Source organism: Podarcis muralis, chromosome 9 (assembly GCF_964188315.1).
Source record: "Podarcis muralis chromosome 9, rPodMur119.hap1.1, whole genome shotgun sequence".
Classification (NCBI taxonomy): Eukaryota; Metazoa; Chordata; class Lepidosauria; order Squamata; family Lacertidae; genus Podarcis; species Podarcis muralis.
Window position 1 is genome coordinate 28,467,295 of NC_135663.1, and position 8,017 is coordinate 28,475,311.

At 46.2% G+C, this 8,017-nt stretch overlaps 1 long non-coding RNA gene across 1 annotated transcript; it reads right to left on the reverse strand.

Annotated features, from left to right (window-relative positions):
- Nucleotides 1-1,414: 1,414 nt before the first annotated feature.
- Nucleotides 1,415-8,004, reverse strand: LOC114604329 (uncharacterized). Its single transcript, XR_003708279.2, has 2 exons — nucleotides 7,742-8,004; nucleotides 1,415-1,703 (listed from the first exon to the last, which is right to left on the reverse strand). It is a non-coding gene; the product is annotated as an uncharacterized LOC114604329 (long non-coding RNA).
- Between the last annotated feature and the right edge of the window lie 13 nt (nucleotides 8,005-8,017).

The window sequence follows — 8,017 nt, forward strand, 5'->3', positions numbered from 1 at the left end:
ACCACTGAAAGACTTCTCACACTGGGATTGTTAACCTTTGTGTCAAATGAGCAAGCTAGCTGGTAGAAAATCTGTTTTCGTGACTTCCTTCTGCTCTATTGCATTTTTCATTGCATCTAAGAATTAACCTTGCAGGGTTTTGTGAGACTTGTGTTCCTGTAAACAGGTGGCTAACCTGTGGTCCTCCAGCTGCTGCTGGGAATTGGGAATTTAGCAAAATCTGGAAGGGTGCAGCTGCCTGTGCTGTACAAAGGCTGAAATGAAATGAATTCCTTGATGTGAAACATATTTGACACGGGTCAAGTTCAGGATTAAGTCCAAACTCATTTAGTGTGGTCTCCTCTTTGTTAAGGCTGCAGCTCTGTACACACTTAAGTGGAACAAGAGCTGTGGGGCTATAACCAGACTAGCATAAAAGTGATTGACCTTTTAAATACCAATTTTCTTATGTGCTCTAGTTTCAGATTTTCAATACATACAGTCGTACCTTGGTTTTGGAATAGTTTAGTTCCCAAACGTTTTGGCTCCCGAACACTGCAAACTTGGAAGTGACTGTTCTGGTTTGTGAACTATTTTTGGAAGCCAAACGGACTTTCAGAATGGATTTGTATAAGCATATACTGTAACTACCATGCACAGTGATACTGGGGCCCACATTGGTGGCAGCAATGTTAGTTCATACCCTGTTCATATTGTATGGCAAGAGAGACACACCTTCATTCCCTGCCCACCCCTCCATTTTTGAATGGTTTTTCCCTTCTTCTCAACCACTCCTTTCATAGCATAGAATCACAGAATCTTGGGAGGGTACCCAAGGGTCATCTAGTCCAACCCCCCCTGTAATGCAGGAATCTCAGCTAATGTATCCATGACAGATGGCCATCCAACCTCTGTTTTAAAACCTCTAATGAAGCAGAGTCCACCACCACCACCTCTTGTGGGAGTCTGTTCCACTGCTCTTACTGTCAGAAAGTTTTTCTGAATGTTCAGCCGGAATCTCGTTTCTTGCGACTTGAAGCCATTGGTTCGAGACCTACCCTCCAGAGCAGGAGAAAACAAGATTGCTCCCTCTTCCATGTGACAGCTCTTACGCAACACTGAGAACAAAGTGTTTTTAAAGAGACACTGCTCAATGTGTGATAAGAGGCTAGGAAGGCACTGTGATTACCTTCCGGCATGCACATGTTATGTTCTGAAACTCTGAACCCACACAGGCCAGTCAATGCAAAGGACAAACACAGCTGTCCTATCTAATTCAGTTTGGCTGTTGGAATTGGCCATAATGCCCAATAAAAGGGATATCAGCTTACCCTTAACCATCTGCACAACAGACTTTTAAACTCTTCTGCACATCAACAGTTATATCTACCTTCCAATCTATTCCAAATTACTCTTTAAAGTGTGAATGCATAGATAAAAGGAACCATTTTAATATAGTGGAAAACCTTTAAGTGCATCAACAGCAGCGTAACATTTGTCATAAGGCACAACTTCCATCCATTTCAGGTTGAAAAGTAGAAGGTCAAACCACACGTCTGGCAGGCTCAACAAAGAGTGCTAACAGTTCAAATGCAGTTGTCGCAGGCATCACTTCTCGAGAGAACAGTCTGTAACAGTTTCCCAAACGTCTCTTTGTTCCGAACAGACATGCTGCTGGAGGAATGGCAACAATAGCTTTTCTACCATGGAATCAGGTTGTCCTGCTGGATGAAGAAAACTGAAGTTAGGATATAGTATGTCAGTGTGCCCACTACAAACTGAATATGTAAGCAGACCCAATGGACCAGACCAAAGACCTAAGCAGGCCAGAACCCTGTTTCCCACTGTAGCTAAGCAGATGCCTCTGCAAAGCCTGCCAGCAGGACATAAAAGCATTTTTAATCACACAAAAAACACCCACACCCACCACAGGTTGCAGTCCATGTAGCACTAAGGTGAAAGTTCAACCAGCATAAAGATTTTCTCACCATGCACACCCCTTAAATCGGTTCTTAGGTTTCTGGAAGTTATGGAAGTCGAAGGGACTTCCGAAACAGATTCCGTTCGACTTCCAAGGTACAACTGTATTGTTTTCCATCCATAACCATCAAGACTGAATTAGTGTTAGAAACTCGGGTATACATATACAGTGCTACCTCAGGTTACATACGTTTCAGGTATGTAACCCAGAAATAGTACCTCGGGTTAAGAACTTTGCTTCAGGATGAGAACAGAAATCGTGCTCCGGCGGTGCAGCAGCAGAGGGAGGCCCCATTAGCTAAAGTGGTACTTCAGGTTAAGAACAGTTTGAGGTTAAGTACAGACCTCCAGAACGAATTAAGTACTTAACCTAAGGTACCACTGTATAAGCTAATGCCAAACAGCTCCTTAAACCTAGTTTATGGTCTGCACAATGGGGTGTTTAGGTGGCATTTCCACCCCCTGAAAATTCTTATTATTCATTTCATTTCTATACCACTTTAGATTTTAAAGAACATATCCCAATGCAACACATTAAAACATCAAATAAAACAATGCAGAAGAGAGCAAAATGAAGCTTCAAGGAAAATACTTCAGATCCTTCTCTAAGTGACATTCTGCTTTCCCCATATTCATTTACCTAATAAATAGGGGTCCAACAGCTGAAGTACTGTAGGAATCTGTTGTGATATAGTGGTTAGAGTGTCGGTCTAGGACCTGGCAGTTCAAAGTTCAAATCAAAGCTCAGTCATGAAGCTCACTGGGTGACCTTGAGCCAGTCACAGCATCTTAGCCCAGGCATGGCGAAACTTGGCCCTCCAGCTGTTTTGGGACTACAACTCCCATCATCCCTAACAGGACCAGTGGTCAGGGATGATGGGAGTTGTAGTCCCCAAACAGCTGGAAGGCCAAGTTTCGCCATGCCTGCCTTAACCATACCTCACAGGTCGCTGTAGGGATTAAAGGGGGGGGGGGTGAACCATGTACTCATTGGAGAACAAGGTGTGATATACAGGCAATAAATGAGCTGCTCTGTTTATTTATTGCGTATAAATTTATAAATTTATTGCCTATAAATGAGCTGCTTTGTTTATCTGCTTAAGAAAGGTACAGGAGCCAGCTAGATAGAGATGTCAGTTGCCAACTTGGCATCCAGAGATTTCCATGTGGGCACAATTGGATCTGTGCTAATCACATAATGTGACTGGTGCCTGTGGGGTTTCTTAACACTGCTGTGAACGTGCACAAATGGGAACAAGCAGTTTTTCCAAGCCCAGGTTTGGCAATTGTTGTTTAATTGTGTCCGACTCTTCGTGACCCCATGGACCAGAGCACGCCAGGCACTCCTGTTAATTAATGTGCTAATTACCAAACTCCTGTTTGGTAATTAGCACATTAATAAACTGCTGAAGTTAGTTTTGGCAAGGTGGCAGTTGATACAATTTTGCTGCACGTGTTTTGACTACCTCTGTGTTCTCAAAACCACAGGTGACATATTAAAAAACAACAACTTCAAGACATTGTAAGAGTTCTGTTGTATGCCGTTTCTCCAGATCCTGAAAACATTACATGAAATTCTGGGCAAGCCTGTACATTTGCCACAATCAGCAAAATCACTTACCAAGTCGGCTCTATTGCATTGTCAGTATGCCATTATTACATTTATTGCAAAAGCTCCAGATCCAATCTAATCTCAGCATCAGCAAAATGTTTGACTGCGGTACTTAATAGAACACATATGTGAAACTCCTCCAACCATAGTAATGTCTCTCTAAACGGCCGTGCGTGCTTTCAGCCTATTCTTACACCTTTGGCATCCACTGATGGACACCACAGCAGCATCAATTATAGGACGATACTAATGTGATGCTGGACAAAGTTGGGTATCACCTCCCACCTTGATGTTGAGCCCAGTCCAACTGACAGCATGCCAGACAACCATGTCCAACCGATGCAATAGAAACAATATTTGGCCTCTGCATATGTATTGCAACAACCAAGCTGTCCTTGAGGAAGATAATAACTAGGTTTTACGAACAGTTAAAATGTTTGAGAAAACTTTGCACTTCAACTTTTATGTTTTTTGGATTTGTCGATGCAGGCATGATAGCAACACACTGGAATAATAAAAAGTACCCACTTTGGATTTGAGTTATCTTTCTTTCTTTCCCCCTCTTCACTTTTATTTCACATCAAAAATGTTGCATTTGCCAAGCTGCTTTCTCACATTGTGAGAATGTTTGAGTAGTACACACTTTGGACTTTCTTTCTTTTTTCTTTTTACACAACTGTAAAAAAACGGGGGGGGGGAGAGTTCGGTGGTAAAGGACATGCTCTACTTGAAGAAGGTTCCAGCTTCAATCCTTGGTATCGCCAGATAAGACTGGAAAAAGACTCTTGCATAAAACCCTGGAGAGTTGCTTGCTGTCACCTAGTTAGATAGACAAGTGAGCTGCCTTATAATCGGAATTTCCACTCGGCCAAGCTGATAAAGCCTCATTTTCCTCCGGCCGAGCCTTCAGAATCGCCTCCGACGAATAATTAACGACCCGAGCCTTAGATGAGGCCTCAGGCACATTCCATTAAGCAGAGTTTCCAGCAGCATGCGAAAGTGATGAGATTTATGGCTACATTGCAAAGAGTTGTATTTCTAAGCTACGCAGACAGAAAAGACATCCTCTCTCCATGAAAGCAGAGAGCAACTGAACAAAGGAAACAGGAAACCACTAACGTCACATCCCGTCTCCTCTCCTGTGAGACTTCCAATAGTATGGAATCCCAGGAATGTAAACAGAGTCCTGTGACTCCACGCAACTGCTCAGTGGCAAAACAGAAGCTAACAGGGAGTTCAGTGGTAAAGGACATGCTCTACTTGAAGAAGGTTCTAGGTCCAATCCTTGGTATCTCCAGAAAGGGCTGGAAAAAGACTCCTGCATAAAACCCTGGGGAGTTGCTTGCTGTCACCTAGTTAGATAGACGAGTGGGCTGCCTTAGAATAGTGAAAGTTATTCATTACCAACAACCATCACCTGCTATGTATTTTGGGAAACGATTTGTTTTCTATGGGTTTGGCTGCCTCTTGAGGTATTGTCCCTAAGGCTGGCATGAGAGCCACCCAAATGGGGGAGGGGGCCCTCACAAACGTCTGGATGCCAGGTTCCATTTTGAGTCAAGGAGGCTGACCAAAATGTGACTTCAGCATTATTTCACCTGATCTTCAGCAGGACGGAGCAAAATTCACAAATGACACTATCCATTTAAAAATCTCAATATTTTCTGGATTCTGAAAATTCCTGGGCACTTCCCACTAGTGGTTAATAACTTTCCTATATTCATAAAATTTTGGTGAATAACACGTAGAAGACAGATGACACCTCTATGAACACTTCTATTTTAAAGCAAAATCTAAAGGGTAAGACTTTTCCCACATCTTTTCAATGACGCTCCCAAAATTTTTTAAGCAAAATATAATGGATCTTATCCAGTCATTTTGAATTCTCTTGAGCTGTAATTGGCCAAAATGTGTGAATCTTATGGTCCTAACCAGCATTTTACATATTTTCAGCTCCCCCTCTCCCACTTTTTAAACCTTTTATACATACACACCAAAGGAATGGTTAAGTTGCAATTTAGGCCCCACTCTAGTTGTGAGTGTAATTTGTTTCCGACTGTTTTAATGCTTTGCTTTATATTGTTCTGGTAAAGGGCTATTAGAATAAACTAATATCTTGATTTTTTACTCTGCGTATAAAGGTGTTCGGGGAGGGGTAGTGCCGCTGGTGGTACTCCTTCAGCGGTAGTATGTCCACCTTTGGTCCCCACACTGCACTCAGCTCTCACCTATGGAACCTAGAAGCTTTCAGTATGCAACAGTGGCCACACCTGGGGAAATGGCTTCAACTGGCTGGTTAAACTATAACAGGGGTAGACAACCTAAGACCGGGGGGGGGGGGTGGATACCGCCCAATCACCTTCTCAATCCGGCCCGCAGACGGTCCAGGAATAAGTGTGTTTTACATGAGTAGAATATGTCCTTTTATTTAAAATGCATCTCTGGGTTATTTGTGGGGCATAGGAATTCGTTCATTTTTTCTTCAAAATATAGTCCATCCCACCACATGGTCTGAGGGACGGTGGACCGGCCCACGGCTGAAAAAGGTTGCTGACCCCTGAACTAGAAAGTGGTCTTGGCAGGAGCTGTAGAGGGAGGTAAGGAAGAGATGGGCTCAACTTCAAAAGAAGGAAAACCCATCCTAAACTTCTGTTGCCTTCCAGGAGATCTTGGAGAGAAGAAAAGCTGAGGAAGTAAGGTAAAGGTAAAGGTAAAGGTACCCCTGCCCGTACGGGCCAGTCTTGACAGACCCTAGGGTTGTGAGCCCATCTCACTCAAGAGGCCGAGGGCCAGCGCTGTCCGCAGACACTTCCGGGTCACGTGGCCAGCGTGACATCGCTGCTCTGGCGAGCCAGAGCCGCACACGGAAACGCCGTTTACCTTCCCGCTAGTAAGCGGTCCCTATTTATCTACTTGCACTCGGAGGTGCTTTCGAACTGCTAGGTTGGCAGGCACTGGGACCGAACAACGGGAGCGCACCCCGCCGCGGGGATTCGAACCGCCAACCTTTCGATCGGCAAGCCCTAGGCACTGAGGCTTTTACCCACAGCGCCACCCGCTGAGGAAGTAAACCTACTCAAATCCAGAGTGGAGTCCCTTAAAGCGGTTGGATGGCGCCTTGTACGCCTCCTCCCAGCAATTACTGCAGCCAAGCTGGTGCCAAACATGTTGCTCTGCTTTCCTTTGGATCATATCAATGAGATCAAGGAGTCTTGCCATCTGGGCAGCCCAGGACCTCCATACAGCCCACCTCCTAGGCTTGCACCCTGGGAAGGTCACTTTGGGGCTGCTAATGCAGAGGTTCAACTTCACCCTCCGGAGGCACACTCCATTGTCTCTGGAGACATGAGCAGAATGCAACCTGCGTCTGCATGGGTCGCGATTCGCCGCTTCTGCGCATGACGTCATTTTGAGCGGCGAAACCCAGAAGTAACCAGTTCCGTTACTTCCGGGCTGCTGCGGGACGCAACCTGAAAACGCCCAACCTGTAGCAAACGCAACATGAGGTATGAGGTAGCAGCACCGCGAAGATTTCTTATTTTCTAAGAGTCCAAATTCTTGCCTAAAGACTCTAGCAACCAAAAGTGTTTTAAAGCTATTTGATGCATGCCAATAATTCCCAACTGAAACAGGGGGTCAACCACAGGCAAGCTGCCTCTCACCCAGGTAACTCTCACAACCCTTATCACCACAGCAGGGTGGCATTTTGGAGAAGGAACTTAAAAACACGAGCTCACCCCTAATCCCCCCCCTTGGACATCTGTCTCCCTCTTTTGTCACAGGTAAGTATTTCCTCCTCCCAGCACCGTCTTGCTAGGCTAGCAGAACCCGACCAAGGAGCTTGCAGTCTCCTCCTAAGCTCCTCCTACACTGGAAAGCTTTGGCTTTAAGCATCAAGCTCCCCTTCTCCTCTTTGTTTTAACCTCCAGCCTGAGGATGAGCCCTAGAAAAAGGACCCTCGCGCCATTTGGCGTAGAAGGAAGCCTTCGACGAGGGAGGACCCGAGTTCGAATCCCTACCTCGCCCTCGGGCCAGCCTATCCTACCTCGCAGGGCTGTTGTTGAGGATACGTTGGAGGGCAGCGGGGCGACGCAAGTCGCCTCGAGCCTCTTGGAGGAAGTGTTTTGATGCGAAATGCAGGGGTTTTGGGGAGGGTCTCCTTTTCCTTACCGTCACGGCAGCAGGTAGACGAAGACGAAGAGCGCCAGGTTGAAGGCGGCCATGAGCCACAAGTCCAGCCAGTAGGACGTCCCCGAGAGGGGCGGCCCGCGGGACGCGGCCCCCGCCAGCCCCGGCTCCCGCTCCGCCAGGCGCCGCTCTCGCAGCTCCACTCCGTTCGCCAGCTCCATCGCCCCTGCGCCGGAAAGTGAGCAAGCCAGGCAGGGCGCGGCGGAGGGAGGACGCGGCTCGCCCACGCGGGAAGAAGGTCCGGCCGGCAAGACGACG